The 24,676-nt window shown below is 38.6% G+C and overlaps 2 protein-coding genes and 1 long non-coding RNA gene across 3 annotated transcripts in view; 2 read left to right on the plus strand and 1 right to left on the minus strand.

The window, feature by feature from the left end:
• LOC134654661 (zinc finger BED domain-containing protein 4-like) overlaps positions 1 to 24,676 on the plus strand; it is a 1,082,235-nt gene that overhangs the window by 768,595 nt on the left and 288,964 nt on the right. The window lies entirely within an intron of this gene.
• Positions 1 to 24,676, plus strand: part of LOC134654688 (uncharacterized) — a 403,600-nt gene that overhangs the window by 323,189 nt on the left and 55,735 nt on the right. The gene's annotated exons all lie outside the window — the stretch shown is intronic.
• LOC134654664 (protein kinase C and casein kinase substrate in neurons protein 1) overlaps positions 1 to 24,676 on the minus strand; it is a 229,612-nt gene that overhangs the window by 127,058 nt on the left and 77,878 nt on the right. The window contains exon 2 of the mRNA XM_063510140.1: positions 15,732 to 15,819. The gene's annotated coding sequence lies outside the window, so the exon portion shown is untranslated. The remainder of the gene's footprint in view (positions 1 to 15,731; positions 15,820 to 24,676) is intronic.

Genomic DNA, 24,676 nt, shown 5'->3' on the forward strand with positions numbered 1-24,676 from the left:
CAATATTTGTACGGGAGCGCTTATTATGTAGTGACCTCGATTGTCCTGTGTGCTCGTTCAGGTGATGTAGACTTTTTAGTTTTTTTTTTTTCATTCTTCCGAGATTGCGGTCAACTACGCGTCTAAGCAGCCGCGATAGCTACTTCGACCACAAGCTATATTTATTGAAGATGATGTGCGGTGACCATCCATTTTTATTGCCTTTACGATTAACGCATATAGGATAGGTATCTCATAGGATTAATTTTTGTCAATACTCTTTGTTCATTGATGTTATAAGCATAAAATAATATTCAAAACTTTTAAAAAACTCAAACGACTGCATCTAGATTTTTTATATTCTTGATTATCTAGGTCATCAATTTTATTAATCCTATACAAAGCTTATCCCCAAAAATCATACAAATTCATTTTAACGGTTTATTTCATAAATACTTATCATAGGTATCCGTACTGATTAGTCTGATTATCGGGCGGGATCGACTTGACAACCAGAGGGCACGTTAAGGTCGCGTTTATTTTATTGACAAGTATCACGTGAAAATTACAAGATCGCAAGTTTCGAATCGAAAAAAAGTCTGTACTTATCGCGATTGTAGCGATTATCATTACACTAAAGGGCAAACGGGTAGAGTTAGACCAAGATAAGTCTGCAACGATTTTGATAGCATACGCAGTGCAAGTGTAGAACAGAAGTTGACCTTTAAAATAACACTTGTACTGCGTGTCCTATCAAAATCGTTGCAGACTTATCATGGTCTCACTCTACAGTCTGTAGGTTGCGGTCGGTGATTTTAAATAAGTTAAAGTAAACTTTCAGGTACCTACACCTACTGTGTATGATGTATGTCATTTGTCCATGGAATGACCGTCTGCACTAACTCATCCATAAGTTGTATGAAAGAGATCGCTTCGAAGGAATTAGTCCGCCCGTTGTCTTCCGTTATGTACAAATTATAGTACATATTGTTTGTTTTTTGGTAAACAACAAAGATCATTTTGACTGGTTGATTGACTGAATGACTACTGAATTGTTTAGGTATTTATCAGTTCGTCGATTGCGGTCAGTGCATCCGTGTTTGCATTATATCTCAATCCACTATATGACTATAGAAAGAACTAAATGAATCTTTTATTTTTCTTTTCCCAGGAAGAAAGCGGCACTAGGGTCAGGACTATCAGGAGTACCGGAGGAAGCGGCGACACAGGCAACTTTAATAGAATACGAAGTGTTCAGTAGAGCTCGCTCGCATCCAGAGTACTTGAGGTTATTAGCTTTGATGATAACACAATTGAAGGAGGATTTAGAAAGCGACACTAGTATCAGAGGTACCGGAGGAAGCGGCGACACAGGCAACGTTTGATTTTAAGTACTATATGTTTTGTAAAGTGCAAAGTTTCTTTATATATTTCTAATCAAGACAGGGTTTAGTTAGAGTACTTTAGATCCAATAAAATACATGTAAAAATGAGGCTGCCAATAAAGTACATATAAAAGACAGAAGATATGTTTGTATGGTTTCGTATGATGATAAGGTACAGGTTTTTTGCTCCTATTATACAGGCTACACCCGGTTTAGGTACCTCAACATCTATAATACCTAACCTAGGCACCAGTTGTGTTCATCCGAGCGGGGAACAGACGGACGGGCAGACCGCTTTAATTCGAGAATTAGTCACGAACACACAAAGGCACAAAGGAACAATGTGTCACAGAGGGGAATATATTGGCAACATTGCAGTGACCTCTATACTCATTATCTCGAAAGACTTTGTATGAAGTCTATGCAATGTTTCTGTCACAAAATAACTTTGATTACAATTTAACAGAGGGTCATTTAACTATTCTTGGGTTTTGGTCATATTTCAACTTCTTAGGCGTAAAATAAAAGTTAGGACACAATTTCGTAAATTAAAACCACAGCCAACAGCCAACTCCTATTTTTAAATCAGCCTTGCCGATATATGAAAACGGGGTTGGTAGAATCTTGCTATATTGAACAGAGTGTATCAATAATTTTACTCCAAAATAATCAATGAAAATAGTCGGTGCAATTAAATCAAGATCAACTTATACCATACTGGATGTGTGACGAAATGATCCCACTTATCAATTCTCTGCCGGCTTGGCTTCATGATCATCATCAATTACCTACTTCCGATTACCCTTATCTCTTCACTAAATGTGAAACTAAAACGACTTATGTCAATTTCAATACGCACGGTTTACATACTAACCCCCTTAATCATAAACGTCTGCTAAGTTAATCAGTTGATGATCGTCGTTTGTTCCTCTCTATGGCATAACGACAGATAGTGACAAACGACGATCATCGACTGATTAAGTTAGCAGCCGTATATGAATAACGCCGTATGTTTTTACCACTCCATTCTCTTATCATTCAGAGAAGTGCAAACACATATGTACTTGATAAGTATGTACATGTATCACGGACTTGATTAATGTAGGCGCGTTTTTCCGACCAAAAGTCACGTGGGTCAACTCATATTCGCCGCGAATATCATCCACTTACCGACAATAGGTTTGCTCCGTGAGCATCATCAATGAATAACGTAACGATTCGATTGCTCTGAAATTATCACCTAGTATACCATTCAAAACCAAAAAGAAGTTTGTCACTTCTAGAAGGCACCCAATTCAAGACTTTATTGCGTTGAATTAAGAATCATAAATGGTCAATGGAATGCGACTAAGGTATGGAGATAGGTCTTATTGGTTTGCAATGGTTGTACAGTTGAATCATTGGGTAGTTTAGCTTTGATTGCGCGCGATGGGATTGTTAATTGATTGGTGTTCGCTGTTTCCACTTGTAGTGTTTTGAGATAAGGGTTGGGCGAATTCCTGAAGTGTATACCTTGATGTGGTACAACGGAAACATAACACCTACATATGTTTACTTTAAAAATAAAATAAGGAAAAGGAAACGTTAAATGCACTTCCTTGAGGCAATATTTATCCATTCAAGTCGAGCATATAGTGTAGTACATTCTTGCATTTTTTCTATGGAAACACATGTTACTCACCTTACTAAACTCACCTTATCCATTGACCAGATTTGTATTTTCCTGACAATATTAAGATAAAACAAGTGATAATTCCCACTACTTCATTATACAGGCGCTCATCGTATTGCTGTTAACTTTCCACACACATTACGTCAAAATGGAACGTTTAACAACATAATAAAACATTCATTAAGCGTTAACTATCGCGTATTCGCCGCAAAGATATTGCGTGCCTAGGAGCAATTAAAGATGGGATAAACGCAATTAGTTGCGACGCTAGACTAGTGCTAACATCAACTATTTAAACGATCTAATTTAAGATTCAATAATAAATACAGTGCCTATTGTAGAGATTATTTAAGCTAGATAAGTTTGTAAAATGCCTGTAAAAGGCACTTAGTACAAGCAAGAATAAAGTTATTTCGAGCACAGTAGGTACACAAGTTCAATTACGCCCGTTAATCGTCAATCGAGATTGACGATTAACGGGTCAATTTCGATTAACAATTCACGATGATTATCGTAATCGCGATTAAGGATAATACAACTTCAAAGATATGGCGAGTAGAACCAATTAACCTTTTAACCGCCAGACGGCGAAGGAATATGCCGTGCTCCCGACGCCAGGCGATCGCAATTATTTAAGCGAAATTGAACTTTACGGAGTCCCGCGTAAATCCCTATTACATTAGCGAAGTTGTCGGCTGTAGCCGTCGTTGGCGTCCGTGGCAAGATTTTCGATGACGGCCACAGCCGACTGTGGCGGTCAATGGGTTAAAGATGTCTGTTTTAAGATTAAATTACGAATTAACTAGTATTCTAGAATGATTTAGATAAGCTTTTAAATATTTTGATAATTTGTTCAACTTAATTTTGACTTTTTGTTATTTCGTTTCGGATTCGATCTGTGTAAATCTCAAGACGTGAATAGGTTTTAAGACATGGCCGTACCAGCCATGGCGGCGTTTCATGATATGCCTGATTTTACGATCTGCCGCCGACATATGCAATAAATTGAGTTAAACCTAATAACATGATGGCGGCACGTATGAGGCCAAATACTCTCCATCACCGCCCACATCCGTTGTAAGTTTTTAAGGTACAAACAAACACCATGTTTTATAAATAATATATTTCAATTATTATCGTCGGCATAGAAATGATCAGCCCGCGGGCTACCAATAATGCGTAATCGTCTACAATGGTAGCTGGTTGAACATGAACCGTATTGCAAGGGCTTAAAGCCCACCTATGATCAGTTAGGGGTGTTGGTGGTATTAGTAATTTGGTTGCACATGTCCGAATGATATGTAATTCGGTGCAATCCACTTCGCAATCGATGATTACGACCCGATCTGAAAGTGGATCAATGGTTATCCAAATTAAGTAGCGCATATGAGAATAGATCTCTTATTTTTTTAGGTTCAAACTCGTGACCAAAATAAACTTGTATGGTGCGAATAAAGTCATACTCATACGTCAAGCGTAGGCATTTGTGGCGCCAATTCTACAACACTCACTATCTGATTCAGATCCAGAGGGAAACTTGACTATACTAACTAATACACGTTTTAATCAAGGTTATATTTGCAAGGGCAGAGTCATCAGACATGTTGTATGATACAATACAAATCTTCTTTATCGCACAACCTCAATAAAACATTTATTTATTTATAAAATTTATGAAACTTGTAAAATTAAATATAAAATATATTGTGCGTTAGCCTCCTCTTAAATAGCTGCAATGTTATTCGTACTTTTTATCTTGTCATTATCATGTAGCTACTCTATCACACCTGGAGATGCAAGTGCCAAAGAGATGAATGTCCTGTCCACAGCAAGAGGACGTAATCGCGACTATTACGTGAACATGTCGTGAATATACGCAGCTACTGCATTAAGCTATAATTACAGTAGGTACTCTAGTCTTTGCATGAGACTCGCACAGCAGCCGAGCCGACGCACGCGACGTCACTTACTCGAATCAAACGCCAAGAAAATAACATCGTGTTACTCATATTTACAGTATAACCACTTAATGACTTTACTATTCTTCTACTTACTACAACTTTTCATCGCATAGTTACACAAATCCCTGTTTTGAAATTTTGCTGGGACGTCGGTTATCCGCGACCACGACCAGTCCCCTAGTGTAAATTTCATTTGACAGTGTGACGCTTTGAGTATATAGCCGTGTGACGTGACGTAAAAGCGTTTGCGTTAAGTGTCAGTGCGCCAAGAGAACTGTTTTGGAGATTTAACTCAAACCCGTACTTACGTCACGCTATCGAATGAAATTCCCAATAGGGATTCTGATAAAATTATTTTTGAATATTGTTCAAAACGCGGAAGTTTTAAACGTTATAGGATAAATGATATAAACCCGACCATCATACTTATACTGAGTGAGGTTATCTAACATAAAACGCCATGAATTATAATGCCTTCCTTTACATCAGTTTTACGTACTTCTCGCAAATTATAAACACATAAAATATTTACGATAAGCGAGTACGTGCGAAGTCATAAACCTATACTATGGGAAATGATGAAAAAAAATATTGTTGTTTACATTTAATACCTGGATCGATAGCATAGATTTAAGTGGCATTATAGACTTCATTGACCCTTTTAAAAAAGCTAAACGAAAGTACGATAGGTTAGAAATAAATAAAATCTGCAGCGAGGTAATGGCGAAATATTCTACATTTCATAAAATTTTTACAGATGGTTCCAAAGAAATGAGTCAAAGTATCGGGGCAGCCTTTTTCGATGAAATAAATAGGTATCATATAAAATTTAAAATAAACTGTAATATTTCCATAATGCATGCCGAACTGATTGCCATTTCGGAAGCCTTATCTTACGCAAAATCCATAAATTCCAACAAAATTGTAATTTGTACCGACTCTAAGAGTGCTTTGCAACATCTGGCTCGATGCACCTCGACTTTTCGAGGAGTACCACCGATAGCCTACACAATAATAAATTTAATTCTGGAATTGAAATCTATGTCAAAAGTTATAATATTGCAATGGATTCCGTCGCATGTAGGTATAAGTGGCAATGAGACAGCTGATGCATTAGCAAAACAGGCGTGCAGCGATGGCATTGAATTTCACTTGCTACCCCCATACAATGACTGTTTACATTTAGTCAAATTAAAGTGTCTCGAATTGTGGAAGGAATATTTTGACGAGAGGTCTAAGGACAAAGGTATTTGGTATAAGACAATACAGCCACAACCGTTTAATTCTCCTTGGATTGATAATAGTGTGTTGTGTAGGCAGGATCTTGTTTTATTGTTGAGATTGCGTTCTGGACACATTCCATTGAATAAGTTCGCCTATCTCATGCGTAAAGTGAATTCGGAATTATGCACCTTATGTAATCGCGTCGAAGATGTGTATCACATTTTAATGGAGTGTGTCCGAAACGAGCGACTTAGAAAACAGTTATTTCATGACAATGACAGTTCCATTGGGTTATGTAATACCTACCTTTCGAACCCCATGTCTGATGTAGTTGAAAAGGTATTAAATATTGTTAAGTGCGGTCTGAGGGACAGAAATGTGTGATGTACTTAAACTAGATGTGGCTAATTACTTTCTTTTAACTTTGTTAATTAAGTCTGTTTTTTATGGGGTGACATATTCGTTCAATCGAAAAAGCCCCTCAATAAAGAGAAAAAAAAAAAAAAAACTTTTCATCGCATAGTTACACAAATCCCTGTTTTGAAATTTTGCTGGGACGTCGGTTATCCGCGACCACGACCAGTCCCCTAGTGTAAATTTCATTTGACAGTGTGACGCTTTGAGTATATAGCCGTGTGACGTGACGTAAAAGCGTTTGCGTTAAGTGTCAGTGCGCCAAGAGAACTGTTTTGGAGATTTAACTCAAACCCGTACTTACGTCACGCTATCGAATGAAATTCCCAATAGGGATTCTGATAAAATTATTTTTGAATATTGTTCAAAACGCGGAAGTTTTAAACGTTATAGGATAAATGATATAAACCCGACCATCATACTTATACTGAGTGAGGTTATCTAACATAAAACGCCATGAATTATAATGCCTTCCTTTACATCAGTTTTACGTACTTCTCGCAAATTATAAACACATAAAATATTTACGATAAGCGAGTACGTGCGAAGTCATAAACCTATACTATGGGAAATGATGAAAAAAAATATTGTTTTTACCGTCGTTGTAAGTAAACAGTGATTTAAAATTGGAAAAGTGATCAAAATTGATAAAAAGACTACAGTACTTTAATGTAGAAGGATATCATAGGTAAATATAGTGCTATATAATTCTACCTACATACAAATGCAATATAGGTACTCATATGTTAAGATGTAATACCGTTGACAAATTGATAATTACGTTGGTATGCGACGTAACGCGATTCTAATAAGAAAATTAATGTTAATATTACTATATAAAATGTCCTAACAATTTCAATGGATCTCTTATGGTAAGGTAAAGCCTGACCAGTAATATATGATCATTGTCAAGAGGCCGCTGTTATTCTCATGTAGGGTGACAGTTCAATTTAATATGAAAAAATTAGTTCCAGTGAAATTCCGCAACATGGCGCGTGATCATATATTCCTGGCCAGGCTTTAGGTACATATTAGTTGTCAATTCCTCTATCATCCATAGAATCTAGTAGGTATCGTACACATCACCGAGACGACAAATTCCTTGCCTTGCGGCGTCTACGTAACGGTGCCGCGGCCGCTGCTGCCCGATTTGGACGGAGGCTTTCCGCTCCGGCCGGTCTATAACGTAATCCGTATTCTTTTAAACCGTTCGATTAACATCATCTGTTCAAGAGAGTTGCGGAAAACGATGTTTTTTAAAGTATTTTAATTAAATGTAATGTTTGTCATCAAATATGGGTACAGTCACCTGCAATGTTATGTTACTCTTCGATGGGCCAAATATTTGACACCCTCTTATGGCTTTACATAATCGTGTCAGTTATTTTTGCCGCCTTTGTTGTGTGACATATTATTGCACGTGACTGTACACTTTGTGCGTTTTACTCAAATGCGTAAAATAAGAAACTTCCCTTCATTCGCATGCTAGGTATGTGCTAGGTAGGTACTTGGTACCTATGTACTTCTAATCTCATTCATTAATTTGATATCTGGCATAATGCAATCTTTCAAGACGAATGATTTATTTTACCTTATAACTTTCTTGGCGCAGATGACTTGGAAACATAATTTAAAAAATCCATTACTCCCTAGGTTTTTTTTAAATATTACTCCCGTTAAACCTGCGTGAATTATTCCTTCTCATATATCTTTAAGTACCTAACTGTAAACGAACATAATGTTCAGCTTCACGAAAATCACAATTTGACTAAGTACCTACTGCTAAACTTATAAAAACCTCAGCATAAACATTACTGCACATTATGTAACTTAGTCATAGTCATAATCAAACATATACATATTACATTTCATATTTAAAACAGAAACATTCGATAACTGTATTTACTAATATAGTAAAACTATCGGTACCAAGGCTGCATGATTCACCGTTTATAGGAACACTTGTGTATTGTGACAGTATTTAATTTGCGTATGACTCATTATTACGTTTTCTTTAGTTTCGCGGTCGCCTGCGGTGAACCTTGACTTTCACAGCTGGTGGAACGTAGGGCGGGTTGTCTTACCGTTTCTAATTGAAATACAACCGAAGTTAGGCATACTACTTTTTTTTATAAATGTAAAAAAATAGGTACCTACATTTGGTTCTAACCACGGGTTCTAACACTTCTAACCTAAATACTGAGTCGAGAAGATGCGGGTGCAAGAAATACGTTACAGGCCTACTTTAAGGGCGAGCAGCAAGTGCTTGCCAATGATATAAAGTAAATTCGTTCGTTGGTTCGTTCGTCCGAAAGTGAGCGCACAGAGCAGACGTGTCGCAGGTTGTTAAATTAAAATATTAATCAGTATACATACGATTTTCACCCTTTATATCATAGTGCGAAAGTTAAAACTCAAGTGCATAATTAGTGTGTGCGTTACGGCCTTACCGCTCTGCCTTATCTCTGCTGCAATCCCCACTAGCTAGGAAACAATGAGCTACGTGAACGCAGTGCGCTCGCCGACTGGAAGTGGCTCGAGCGTTGAGCGTAGTGGCTCCGTTCCCGAGTTGACTAGCAAAGCATTTAATCAAGAATATACGGAAGTGTCACAAAAAACACATCGCCATAAACGAAAGCAAACTGATGACTTCGAAGGGATTCAATCGGAATTAGCAGAAATGCGTAAAGAAATGTGGGAGATGATGACTTACCTAAAGAATGCTACCAAAAATCAAAATGAAAACTTCGCCAAACTTACTGAAGATGTCTCAGGTATTAAGGAACAAATGAGTAGCATTAAAAATATTACCGACAGCTTGGTTTCGGAGCAAAACAAAATGAAAAGTGAAATTTCCACGTTCGTCGACACAAGCAAGAAAATTGAACAAAAAATTGAACACCTAGACGCGGAGGTTAAACAGCTAAAAACTAACAACGCATCAGTTGCCTCAGAGACTTCACATTATGAAGAAGTTCTTTCAGAAATGTATGAACGCAGTGTCAGAATAAAAAATGTGATTGTAACCGGATTACCAGAACCTACATCGGCAGACCCTAGGGAAAGGAGGGAACAGGAAAAAACTGTAGTTTTGGAATTACTAAAGACTGTCAATAATGACTGTCCCGAACCATTGAAAATTATTCGTTTAGGCAAGTACGATCCGAACACACACCGCCATGTAAAGGTATGTTTTACATCTCAAACCGATGCAATATCAATACTGCAAAATAGAAAAAATGTGACAAACAATGCGATCAGAATATTCAGCGACCAGACGCCCCAACAACAAGCCTATTACAAAAGCGTTAAAAATGAACTGGAACGTAGAATCAATAATGGTGAAACGTTTTTAACTATAAAGTATGTAAAAGGCATCCCCAAAATCATCAACAACTTGCCAAAAAACTCCAATCAACAGCACCAAGTAGCAGTACCCGAAGCCTAGCGACGGAAAAAATAACGTACCAAGTAAACAGCACCTACACTGATGTAACTACCAGCAAAGGATCTCTAAAGTGCTTCTATGCAAACGCCCGTAGTATAGTCAAACCTGGCAAATTCGATGAACTTAAATGCGCCGTGGAAGCTATACAAAATACAATACATATTATCGTAATAACTGAAACTTGGCTAAAGTCTGATGATGAAGCTATGAACTACCAGCTACCGGGCTATACGCATTATTATAACACAAGAACTAACGAAAGAGGTGGAGGCGTCTCGATTTTTGTTCACAACTTCCTTAAACACAACATCATAGAAAAGCAATGCTTAAATGGTAACCATTACCTATGGGTCCATCTTCAAAAGTTTTCAATTGATATTGGCGCTGTATATAGAGCGAACCATGACACTGTAAAAAACTTTTTAGAACTATACTCAACGCAACTCCAAAACAGGAAAAGGGCCTTAGTGTTTGGTGATTTTAATCTGAATCTACTGAGTTCCGAAAAATGCGTAAAGGACTATAAATTAACACTAAAAGAAAACAGCTACCAGATTATAAACAAAATTGATAAAAACTATTCCACACGTGAAACCTCGTCTACAAGAACTATATTGGATCATGTATGTACAAACCTAAAAGACAACAACTTTCACCTTGCCATTATTGAATCAGCTATGTCAGACCATAAACAGATATACTTTGAAGTCAAAAAATACCACCCGAAATCTGTACAGAAAATAAAATACGAGAAAATAGACTACGAGAATTTATGGAAAACTATAGAAAACTGCAAGTACGAAAATGAAAACAATGACTATACTCTATTTGAAAAAAGACTCCTATCAAGTATAAGCAAGAACAAAGTAACAAAAATCAAAATATTAAACCCCCCAAGACAAGATTGGATTAATCAGGAAGTGATAAAGGAAATTAACTCTAGAAACATTTCATGGCAACAATTAAAACTAAACCCAGAAGACGACAAACTGAAACAAGAGTTTAAAACTAAACGAAACAAAGTGGCAAATATTATTCAAGGCACGAAAACAAGATACTACCACAAAGCTTTCAAGGACTGTAAAAATAATCCATCGAAGATGTGGAAGCTTATTAACAGTCTATCAGCGAACAAATCGATAGAACGCTCAGCACCGGCAAAATTGGATTCTGGAACAGCAACTACATCAGACGTAAAAGAAATGTGTGACATTTTTAATACTTATTTCTCTAATATCGGCTCGACGTTAGCAGATGCAATTCCTAAAAACTTCAGGCAAAATACAACATATACTTGTTCTTCCAAGCCAAACCCCTTTAAACTATTCAAATTTGAACCTGCTACCACTGATGAAATTTCCAAAATTATTGATAATCTAAATCTTAATACAAGCTCAGGACTAGATGGTCTAAATACAAAATCAATAAAATATCTAAAGAACCTAATACAAGAAGATTTAACAAATTGCATAAACAGAAGTCTTAACGAAGGTGTCTTTCCTGATAGCTTAAAATTAGCCAAAGTGTCACCAATCTATAAATCTGGAACCCAATCTGACCCAAATAACTATCGCCCAATCTCTGTTCTCCCAGTAATTTCAAAAGTGTTTGAAAAAGTTTTATATAGTCGCATGAGAACATATTTGGACACTATAAATTTCCTTCATGAAAAACAATATGGTTTTCAACCCCAATCAAACACACTTTCGGCAACAATTGATATAGTAACAAGACTAAAAGTTAACATAGACAATAAGCAAATAGCATTGGGCATCTTCATAGACTTAAAAAAAGCATTTGATACCGTCAGTCACAGCCTGCTATTACAAAAACTACGAGCGTTAGGTATTGCTGGTACTGCATTAGATATACTTAAATCATACCTCAAAAATCGACACCAAATAGTCAAAATTCAAAATCATCAAAGCGAGGAAAAACCGATAACATGCGGCGTTCCTCAAGGCTCAATTTTAGGACCGTTACTATTCCTAATTTACATTAATAACATAAACGAACTTGACCTTAAAGGTGACATTACACTATATGCAGACGATACAAGCCTTTTTTATTTTGGAAACTCTATCAGCAGTGTTATAAATGATGCGCAAAATGATCTAGACTTATTAAACACATGGTTTCAATGCAATCTATTAACTATCAACATCTCAAAAACAAACTATATCATTTTTGCAGCCAAAAATAAAAAAATACCGGAATTTCAACCTCTCAAAATAAACAACGTAGCCATTCAAAAAGTGGAAAAGGAAAAATATCTAGGATTAATACTGGATAAAAACTTAAATTGGAAGCCACATATTGATAAGGTAAAATCTAAACTGACGTCATTAACCGGGGCCTTGCGGAGCTTTGCCAAAAATATTCCAACTCAAGTACGGTACACCATATATAACTCGCTTATAAAACCGCACATAGACTATTTAATTGAAGTGTGGGGTACTGCCGCTAAAACGAATCTCGAAGCACTTCAAATTGCCCAGAATAAACTCGTTAAAGTGCTATTTCAATATCATTATCTAACTCCAACAAAAGCCTTATATACCGAAACGAAACTCATGAATATAAATCAAACCTACGTGTACTACAATTGCCTACTAGTAAGAAAAATACTTAAGAACGATATACGAACTCAATTAAACTTCACTAGGAAACACCATGTGCAAAGAATGAAATTACGCAATGCCAATGACTTAATTTTACGTCCATCGCGAACAAACTACGGTCGCAAAAGTATATTATACGAAGGTGCTCAATTGTTTAACAAACTTCCTAGAGTTATTAAAGAAACAAAATCAATGTCCCATTTTAAATCCTTGCTTAAAATTCACGTTTTAAAGAATTTCTAGGTGTTACGCTTAAAAGTTAAAGTATCGTTATATGTAAAAGTATCAAATATTTACTTATTTAAATTTTCTTCAATTAAACTTATCGCTACAAATAACAGCCATAAAATATACCATTCAATAAACAAAATTTATATTATATATTATTATGTTATTGTATCTTAATAACATAATAATATTATGTATTTAAAATACATCCTTAGATCTAACGCAACGCAGACATCAAAGACACTAAAATAATACCAGGAGAACACCTTACTTCACAGCACAGGCTGCTTGTAATCGATGTGAACATTAAAGTCCAGTCCCGCATGAAAACCGAACGGCCCCCGGCAAAGATAAGATGGCATATGTTAGAGAAGAATGAATGTGCTATAAAATTTAAAGAACGTGTGATAGATAAAATGATAGAAATGAAGGGAATGGAAGGATTGAATGCAAACGAATGTTGGAACGAGATGGCAAATTATATACGGGTAGTAGCAAAAGACGTCTTGGGAGAGTCGAAAGGGAAAGGTGTGATAGATAGAGAAACGTGGTGGTGGAATGAGGAGGTGCAGGAAGTATTAAAGAAAAAGAAGCAGGCATTTAAAGAATGGCAAAGTGTTGAAACTGGACAGGATATTGAGAAAGAAATAAAGAGGACAGAATATAAAGAATGCAAGAAGAAAGCAAAGCGTGCAGTTGCTATAGCCAGAGCAGCAGCACAGGACAATTTGTACGAGTCTTTGGATGGCCCTAAAGGCGAAAAGCAGCTGTACCGCCTAGCCAAGGCGAGAGAAAGAAGTTCCCGGGATATGTCTCATATAAAATGTGTGAAAGATGATGCAGGTAAGGTGATGACGAAAGATGAAGCGATAAAAGAACGTTGGAAAGTCTACTTCGAAAGGTTGATGAATGAGGAAAATGAATGGAACAGGGTGCTACAGCACAGGCCGATAAATATGGGTGCAGTGAAAGAAATGTGTATGGATGAAGTAAGAACGGCTGTGAGAAGTATGAAAAATGGAAAATCTGTAGGACCAGATGGTATACCAGGAGAGGTATGGAAGTTACTGCGTGAGGATGGATGTAAGTGGTTGACTTTATTCTTCAATAAGTTGTTGCATGAAGAAACCATCCCCGACGAATGGTGCGACAGTCTGCTGGTGCCCATTTTTAAAAACAAAGGGGATGTACAGGAATGCAACAACTATAGAGGAATAAAGCTCATGTCACATAGCATGAAAGTATGGGAAAAAGTGATAGAGAGACGCCTGAGAGATGAGAGTGATATAACACAAAACCAGTTCGGGTTTATGCCGGGGAGAGGAACAACAGACGCCATTTTTGCACTTCGCCATCTGTGCGAAAAATACAGACATGCCAAAAAGAACCTGCATATGGTGTTTGTTGACCTCGAAAAAGCATACGACCGAGTACCCCGAGAAGTTTTGTGGTGGGCTCTGAAAGAGAAATGCGTGCCTGGGAAGTATGTGGAGCTAATCCGGTCAATGTACAACCGATGTTGTACACGCGTCCGGTCAGCTGCTGGCACTACCGACAAGTTCAGTGTCACGGTAGGCTTGCACCAGGGATCGGCTTTAAGTCCTTACCTCTTCCTGCTTGTTATGGACGCTCTATCGTCGGAAATACAGGAGGAGGCACCCTGGTGTATGCTGTTTGCCGATGACATTGTGCTTGTAGGTGAAAACGAACTCGAGGTGCAGAACAGACTTGAGAAGTGGCGGCAAAAATTGGAGAATGTTGGCCTGAAGATCAGCAGATCTAAAACAGAACACATGTTCTGTGATTTTGGCGGTCTCTCCAGTTTTGCTGCCATAAAACTCGACGGCGTTACATTGCCGGTTTGCTCCGACTTCAAGTACCTCGGTTCGCTAGTACAGTGCGATGGCAATATCGATCGTGACGTAAAAAACCGGATTAGCACTGGATGGATGAAATGGCGACAGGTCACGGGAACCATTTGCGATGCCCGAATGCCTCTTCGGTTGAAGGGTAAAATTTATAAATCAGTCATAAGACCTGTCGTCATGTATGGATCAGAGTGTTGGCCCCTAAAGGTGACGGATGAAAAGAGATTGCATGTAGCGGAGATGAGAATGTTAAGGTGGATGTGTGGCGTGACAAGAATGGATAGGATAAGGAATGAGTATATAAGAGGAAGCCTGAAAGTTGCACCCATAACAGAAAAAGTAAGGGCAAACCGCCTAGCCTGGTACGGACATGTGATGCGGAGGGATGAAAGTCATGTGACGAGAAAGGTATTACGAATGAATGTGGAGGGAAGTACAAGGAGAGGAAAACCGAGGAAAAGGTGGATGGACTGTGTGAGAGATGATATGAAACGAACGCAAGTGAATGATGAGATGACGGGTGACAGAGAGGTATGGAAGAGGAAGACATGCTGCGCCGACCCCAAGTAAATGGGACAAGGGCAAGAGAATGATGAGATCTAACGCAACTTACCATGTTATACTGTAAACTACGCTCAGCGTATGCATGCCGCATCTAGTTTTAACCTTTCCGTGTACCCAATTGTAAACTTGTTTTGCATAGATACTGTGCATTACCGCTGCCCGCCTGGCGGGCGGTCGGTTATTATAAGGACTATTGTAAAACTACCTGTTTTAGTTAAGTTAAATTAAGTATTTATGTATTTGTGCGCTCTAAACGAAATTTAATATACTGTTCTGTATTTATCTCGTCAAGTGAATTGTAAAATTCTTATGAGAATAAATGATCTTAAACCTATATAGAACTCATAGTTTTGTTATAATGACTTACAAATGATAAATCCGAGCAGCGTGGCGCCCCCGTCCCGGAGCTCCTAGAGTATCATCGATACACTTCACAGGCACGAGCACAACACTATCTGTGGACAAACAAACATACAATCAAACTAGAGTGAGCTACAATCAGCCGGCGTAAGATGGACGGAGTTATCCATGCGATAAAACACCCGTCACTTTTTAACACCAAGTGATTTCAAGATGCTCGTGAAGTTGACCACCCCATATCGTTTGCCCGCAAATGGCATATCTATATCGTTAGTTCATCGTTAGTTCACGTTTGTTCAGTAGGTAAAATCGTAAGGACCCGATTCCAACATCGATTTTTTTTAAAAACAAAATGGGGGTGGCTGTCTTCACGCTAGCCACCCCATACCACTTTTTGCAAGTTTTTTTGGTCTAGATAGCAAGATATTCGTTAGTTCATGATTGTTCATGCATTGGAATCGTTTGTACCCGATTCCTTCATTTTTTTTTTTTTTTTAAAGTGGGGTGGCTGTCTTCACGCTAACCACCCCACCCCGAAATCAGTCAAACTAACTATGTGAAGTCATCGGGCGACGTTAGTTCACGTTTGTTCAGGCATTAAAATCGTTAGGATCTCATTAGATTTGCTATAAAAAAATAAAATCGAAAAATTCATATGGGCCAGCCGAGGCAAGTAATGTGTCTAAGTCGACGGCTGAAAAAAAAAGTCAGAATCGGGTCCTTACGATGCCACTTGCAGAACGATGTCAGCAGACCATGCTTATTCGAGATAGATTGGTCATTTGCGGGCGTTCAAAACAGTTTTGTCGGAAAAAAATAAAACTTGAAAATCTGAATAACTCAACTTATGCTCCTAAGTCGACGGCAGAAAAAAATAGTCAGAATCGGGTCCTTACGATGCCACTTGCAGAACGATGTCAGCAGACCATGCTTATTCGAGATAGATAAGTCATTTGCGGGCGTTCGAAACAGATTCACCGGAAAAAAATAAAACTTGAAAACCTGAATTACTCAACTTATGCTCCTAAGTCGACGGCTGAAAAAAATAGTCAGAATCGGGTCCTTACGATGCTACTTGCAGAACGATGTCAGCAGACAATGCTTATTCGAGATAGATAGGTCATTTGCGGGCGTTCAAAACAGTTTTGTCGGAAAAAAATAAAACTTGAAAACCTGAATTACTCAACTTATGCTCCTAAGTCGACGGCTGAAAAAAATAGTCAGAATCGGGTCCTTACGATGCCACTTGCAGAACGATGTCAGCAGACCATGCTTATTCGAGATAGATAGGTCATTTGCGGGCGTTCGAAACAGATTCACCGGAAAAAAATAAAACTTGAAAACCTGAATTACTCAACTTATGCTCCTAAGTCGACGGCTGAAAAAAATAGTCAGAATCGGGTCCTTACGATGCCACTTGCAGAACGATGTCAGCAGACCATGCTTATTCGAGATAGATAGGTCATTTGCGGGCGTTCAAAACAGTTTTGTCGGAAAAAAATAAAACTTGAAAACCTGAATTACTCAACTTATGCTCCTAAGTCGACGGCTCAAAAAAATAGTCAGAATCGGGTCCTTACGATGCCACTTGCAGAACGATGTCAGCAGACCATGCTAATTCGAGATAGATAGGTCATTTGCGGGCGTTCAAAACAGTTTTGTCGGAAAAAAATAAAACTTGAAAACCTGAATTACTCAACTTATGCTCCTAAGTCGACGGCTCAAAAAAATAGTCAGAATCGGGTCCTTACGATGCCACTTGCAGAACGATGTCAGCAGACCATGCTTATTCGAGATAGATAGGTCATTTGCGGGCGTTCGAAACAGATTCACCGGAAAAAAATAAAACTTGAAAACCTGAATTACTCAACTTATGCTCCTAAGTCGACGGCTGAAAAAAATAGTCAGAATCGGGTCCTTACGATGCCACTTGCAGAACGATGTCAGCAGACCATGCTTATTCGAGATAGATAGGTCATTTGCGGGCGTTCAAAACAGTTTTGTCGGAAAAAAATAAAACTTGAAAACCTGAATTACTCAACTTATGCTCCTAAGTCGACGGCTCAAAAAAATAGTCAGAATCGGGTCCTTACGATGCCACTTGCAGAACGATGTCAGCAGACCATGCTAATTCGAGATAGATAGGTCATTTGCGGGCGTTCAAAACAGTTTTGTCGGAAAAAAATAAAACTTGAAAACCTGAATTACTCAACTTATGCTCCTAAGTCGACGGCTCAAAAAAATAGTCAGAATCGGGTCCTTACGATGCCACTTGCAGAACGATGTCAGCAGACCATGCTTATTCGAGATAGATAGGTCATTTGCGGGCGTTCGAAACAGATTCACCGGAAAAAAATAAAACTTGAAAACCTGAATTACTCAACTTATGCTCCTAAGTCGACGGCTGAAAAAAATAGTCAGAATCGGGTCCTTACGATGCTACTTGCAGAACGATGTCAGCAGACCATGCTTATTCGAGATAGATAGGTCATTTGCGGGCGTTCAAAACAGTTTTGTCGGAAAAAAATAAAACTTGAAAACCTGAATTACTCAACTTATGCTCCTAAGTCGACGGCTCAAAAAAATAGTCAGAATCGGGTCCTTACGATGCCACTTGCAGAACGATGTCAGCAGACCATGCTAATTCGAGATAGATAGGTCATTTGCGGGCGTTCAAAACAGTTTTGTCGGAAAAAAATAAAACTTGAAAACCTGAATTACTCAACTTATGCTCCTAAGTCGACGGCTCAAAAAAATAGTCAGAATCGGGTCCTTACGATGCCACTTGCAGAACGATGTCAGCAGACCATGCTTATTCGAGATAGATAGGTCATTTTCGGGCGTTCGAAACAGTTTTGTCGGAAAAAATAAAACTTGAAAACCTGAATTACTCAACTTATGCTCCTAAGTCGACGGCTGAAAAAAATAGTCAGAATCGGGTCCTTACGATGCCACTTGCAGAACGATGTCACCAGACCATGCTTATTCGAGATAGATAGGTCATTTGCGGGCGTTCAAAACAGTTTTGTCGGAAAAAAATAAAACTTGAAATCCTGAATTACTCAACTTATGCTCCTAAGTCGACGGCTGAAAAAAATAGTCAGAATCGGGTCCTTACGATGCCACTTGCAGAACGATGTCAGCAGACCATGCTTATTCGAGATAGATAGGTCATTTGCGGGCGTTCGAAACAGATTCACCGAAAAAAAATAAAACTTGAAAACCTGAATTACTCAACTTATGCTCCTAAGTCGACGGCAGAAAAAAATAGTCAGAATCGGGTCCTTACGATGCCACTTGCAGAACGATGTCAGCAGACCATGCTTATTCGAGATAGATAGGTCATTTGCGGGCGTTCAAAACAGTTTTATCGGAAAAAAATAAAACTTGAAAACCTGAATTACTCAACTTATGCTCCTAAGTCGACGGCTCAAAAAAATAGTCAGAATCGGGTCCTTACGATGCCACTTGCAGAACGATGTCAGCAGACCATGCTTATTCGAGATAGATAGGTCATTTTCGGGCGTTCGAAACAGTTTTGTCGGAAAAAAATAAAACTTGAAAACCTGAATTACTCAACTTATGCTCCTAAGTCGACGGCTGAAAAAAATAGTCAGAATCGGGTCCTTACGATGCCACTTGCAGAACGATGTCACCAGACCATGCTTATTCGAGATAGATAGGTCATTTGCGGGCGTTCAAAACAGTTTTGTCGGAAAAAAATAAAACTTGAAAACCTGAATTACTCAACTTATGCTCCTAAGTCGACGGCTCAAAAAAATAGTCAGAATCGGGTCCTTACGATGCCACTTGCAGAACGATGTCAGCAGACCATGCTAATTCGAGATAGATAGGTCATTTGCGGGCGTTCAAAACAGTTTTGTCGGAAAAAAATAAAACTTGAAAACCTGAATTACTCAACTTATGCTCCTAAGTCGACGGCTCAAAAAAATAGTCAGAATCGGGTCCTTACGATGCCACTTGCAGAACGATGTCAGCAGACCATGCTTATTCGAGATAGATAGGTCATTTTCGGGCGTTCGATACAGTTTTGTCGGAAAAAATAAAACTTGAAAACCTGAATTACTCAACTTATGCTCCTAAGTCGACGGCTGAAAAAAATAGTCAGAATCGGGTCCTTACGATGCCACTTGCAGAACGATGTCACCAGACCATGCTTATTCGAGATAGATAGGTCATTTGCGGGCATTCAAAACAGTTTTGTCGGAATAAAATAAAACTTGAAAACCTGAATTACTCAACTTATGCTCCTAAGTCGACGGCTGAAGAAAATAGTCAGAATTGGGTCCTTACGATGCCACTTGCAGAACGATGTCAGCAGACCATGCTTATTCGAGATAGATTGGTCATTTGCGGGCGTTCGAAACAGATTCACCGGAAAAAAATAAAACTTGAAAACCTGAATTACTCAACTTATGCTCCTAAGTCGACGGCTGAAAAAAATAGTCAGAATCGGGTCCTTACGATGCCATTTGCAGAACGATGTCAGCAGACCATGCTTATTCGAGATAGATAGGTCATTTGCGGGCGTTCGAAACAGATTCACCGGAAAAAAATAAAACTTGAAAACCTGAATTACTCAACTTATGCTCCTAAGTCGACGGCTGAAAAAAATAGTCAGAATCGGGTCCTTACGATGCCACTTGCAGAACGATGTCAGCAGACCATGCTTATTCGAGATAGATAGGTCATTTGCGGGCGTTCAAAACAGTTTTGTCGGAAAAAAATAAAACTTGAAAACCTGAATTACTCAACTTATGCTCCTAAGTCGACGGCTCAAAAAAATAGTCAGAATCGGGTCCTTACGATGCCACTTGCAGAACGATGTCAGCAGACCATGCTAATTCGAGATAGATAGGTCATTTGCGGGCGTTCAAAACAGTTTTGTCGGAAAAAAATAAAACTTGAAAACCTGAATTACTCAACTTATGCTCCTAAGTCGACGGCTGAAAAAAATAGTCAGAATCGGGTCCTTACGATGCCACTTGCAGAACGATGTCAGCAGACCATGCTAATTCGAGATAGATAGGTCATTTGCGGGCGTTCAAAACAGTTTTGTCGGAAAAAAATAAAACTTGAAAACCTGATTTACTCAACTTATGCTCCTGAGTCGACGGCTCAAAAAAATAGTCAGAATCGGGTCCTTACGATGCCACTTGCAGAACGATGTCAGCAGACCATGCTTATTCGAGATAGTTAAGTCATTTGCGGGCGTTCGAAACAGATTCACCGGAAAAAAATAAAACTTGAAAACCTGAATTACTCAACTTATGCTCCTAAGTCGACGGCTGAAAAAAATAGTCAGAATCGGGTCCTTACGATGCCACTTGCAGGACGAAATCAGAAGACTATACTGATTCAATATAGATAGGTCATTTGCGGGCGTTCTAAACAGATTTACCGGAAAAAAATAAACTTGAAAATCTGAATAACTCAACTTATGCTCCCTAAGTCGACGGCAGAAAAAAATAGTCAGAATCGGGTCCTTACGATGCCACTTGCAGAACGATGTCAGCAGACCATGCTTATTCGAGATAGATAGGTCATTTGCGGGTGTTCGAAACAGATTCACCGGAAAAAAATAAAACTTGAAAATCAGAATAACTCAACTTATGCTCCCAAGGCGACGGCTGAAAAAAATAGTCCGAATCGGGTCCTTACGATGCCACTTGCAGGACGATGTCAGCAGACCATACTGATTCAAGATTGATAGGTCATTTGCGGGCGTTCTAAACAGATTTACCGGAAAAAAATAAAATTTAAAAATCTGAATTACTCAACTTACGCTCCTAAGTCGACGGCTGAAAAAAATAGTTAGAATCGGGTCCTTACGATGCCACTTGCAGGACGATGTCAGCAGACCATGCTTATTCGAGATAGATAGGTCATTTGCGGGCGTTCAAAACAGTTTTGTCGGAAAAAAATAAAACTTGAAAACCTGAATTACTCAACTTATGCTCAGCCGTCGACTTAGGAGCATAAGTTGAGTTATTCCGATTTTCAAGTTTTATTTTTTTCCGGTAAATCTGTTTAGAACGCCCGCAAATGACCTATCTATATTGAATCAGTATAGTCTTCTGACTTTGTCCTGCAAGTGGCATCGTAAGGACCCGATTCGAACTTTTTTTTTAGCCGTCGACTTAGGGAGCATAAGTTGAGTAATTCATATTTATAAGTTTTATTTTTTTCCGGTAAATCTGTTTTGAACGCCCGCAAATGACCTATCTATCTCGAATAATCATGGTCTGCTGACATCGTTCTGCAAGTGGCATCGTAAGGACCCGATTCTGACTATTTTTTTCAGCCGTCGACTTAGGAGCATAAGTTGAGTAATTCAGATTTTTAAATTTTATTTTTTTCCGGTAAATCTGTTTTGAACGCCCGCAAATTATATCTCGAATAAGCATGGTCTTCTGACGTAGTCCTGCAAGTGGCATCGTAAGGACCCGATTCTGACAATTTTTTTCTGCCGTAGACTTAGGAGCGTAAGTTGAGTTATTCAGATTTTCAAGTTTTTTTTTTTCCGGCAAATCTGTTTCGAACGCCCGCAAATGACCTATCTATCTCGAATATGCATGGACTGTTGACATCGTTCTGCAAGTGGCATCGTAAGGACCCGATTCTGACTATTTTTTTCAGCCGTCGACTTAGGAGCGTAAGTTGAGTTATTCTGATTTTCAAGTTTTATTTTTTTCCGGTGAATCTGTTTCGGACGCCCGCAAATGACCTATCTATCTCGAATAAGCATGGTCTGCTGACATCGTTCTGCAAGTGGCATCGTAAGGACCCGATTCTGACTATTTTTTTCAGCCGTCGACTTAGGAGCATAAGTTGAGTTATTCCGATTTTCAAGTTTTATTTTTTTCCGGTAAATCTGTTTAGAACGCCCGCAAATGACCTATCTATCTCGAATAAGCATGGTCTGCTGACATCGTTCTGCAAGTGGCATCGTAAGGACCCGATTCTGACTATTTTTTTCAGCCGTCGACTTAGGAGCATAAGTTGAGTTATTCCGATTTTCAAGTTTTATTTTTTTCCGGTAAATCTGTTTAGAACGCCCGCAAATGACCTATCTATATTGAATCAGTATAGTCTTCTGACTTTGTCCTGCAAGTGGCATCGTAAGGACCCGATTCGAACTTTTTTTTTAGCCGTCGACTTAGGGAGCATAAGTTGAGTAATTCATATTTATAAGTTTTATTTTTTTCCGGTAAATCTGTTTTGAACGCCCGCAAATGACCTATCTATCTCGAATAATCATGGTCTGCTGACATCGTTCTGCAAGTGGCATCGTAAGGACCCGATTCTGACTATTTTTTTCAGCCGTCGACTTAGGAGCATAAGTTGAGTAATTCAGATTTTTAAATTTTATTTTTTTCCGGTAAATCTGTTTTGAACGCCCGCAAATGACCTATCTATCTCGAATAAGCATGGTCTGCTGACATCGTTCTGCAAGTGGCATCGTAAGGACCCGATTCTGACTATTTTTTTCAGCCGTCGACTTAGGAGCATAAGTTGAGTTATTCCGATTTTCAAGTTTTATTTTTTTCCGGTAAATCTGTTTAGAACGCCCGCAAATGACCTATCTATATTGAATCAGTATAGTCTTCTGACGTCGTGCTGCAAGTGGTATCGTAAGGACCCAATTCGGACTATTTTTTTAGCCGTCGACTTTGGGAGCATAAGTTGAGTAATTCAGATTCTCAAATTTTATTTTTTTCCGGTAAATCTGTTTCGAACGCCCGCAAATGACCTATCTATCTCGAATAAGCATGGTCTGCTGACATCTTTCTGCAAGTGGCATCGTAAGGACACGATTCTGACTTTTTTTTTCAGCCGTCGACTTAGCATAAGTTGAGTTATTCCGATTTTCAAATTTTATTTTTTTCTGGCAAATCTGTTTTGATCGCCCGCAAATGACCTATCTATCTTGAATCAGTATGGTCTTCTGACGTTGTCCTGCAAGTGGCATCGTAAGGACCCGATTCCGACTATTTTTTTCAGCCGTCGACTTTGGGAGCATAAGTTGAGTAATTCAGATTCTCAAATTTTATTTTTTTCCGGTGAATCTGTTTCGAACGCCCGCAAATGACCTATCTATCTCGAATAAGCATGGTCTGCTGACATCGTCCTGCAAGTGGCATCGTAAGGACCCGATTCTGACTATTTTTTTCAGCCGTCGACTTAGGAGCGTAAGTTGAGTAATTCAGATTTTTAAATTTTATTTTTTTCCGGTAAATCTGTTTAGAACGCCCGCAAATGACCTATCAATCTTGAATCAGTATGGTCTGCTGACATCGTCCTGCAAGTGGCATCGTAAGGACCCGATTCGGACTATTTTTTTCAGCCGTCGCCTTGGGAGCATAAGTTGAGTTATTCTGATTTTCAAGTTTTATTTTTTTCCGGTGAATCTGTTTCGAACACCCGCAAATGACCTATCTATCTCGAATAAGCATGGTCTGCTGACATCGTTCTGCAAGTGGCATCGTAAGGACCCGATTCTGACTATTTTTTTCTGCCGTCGACTTAGGGAGCATAAGTTGAGTTATTCAGATTTTCAAGTTTATTTTTTTCCGGTAAATCTGTTTAGAACGCCCGCAAATGACCTATCTATATTGAATCAGTATAGTCTTCTGATTTCGTCCTGCAAGTGGCATCGTATGGACCCGATTAGGACTCTTTTTTTTAGCCGTCGACTTAGGGAGCATAAGTTGAGTAATTCATATTTTTAAGTTTTATTTTTTTCCGGTAAATCTGTTTCGAACGCCCGCAAATAACCTATTTATCTTGAATCAGTATAGTTTTCTGACGTCGTCCTGCAAGTGGCATCGTAAGTACCCGATTCGGACTATTTTTTGCAGCCGTCGACTTAGGAGCATAAGTTGAGTTATTCAGATTTTCCAGTTTTATTTTTTTCCGGAAAATCTCTTT

The sequence above is a fragment of the Cydia amplana genome, chromosome 15 (assembly GCF_948474715.1).
Source record: "Cydia amplana chromosome 15, ilCydAmpl1.1, whole genome shotgun sequence".
Classification (NCBI taxonomy): Eukaryota; Metazoa; Arthropoda; class Insecta; order Lepidoptera; family Tortricidae; genus Cydia; species Cydia amplana.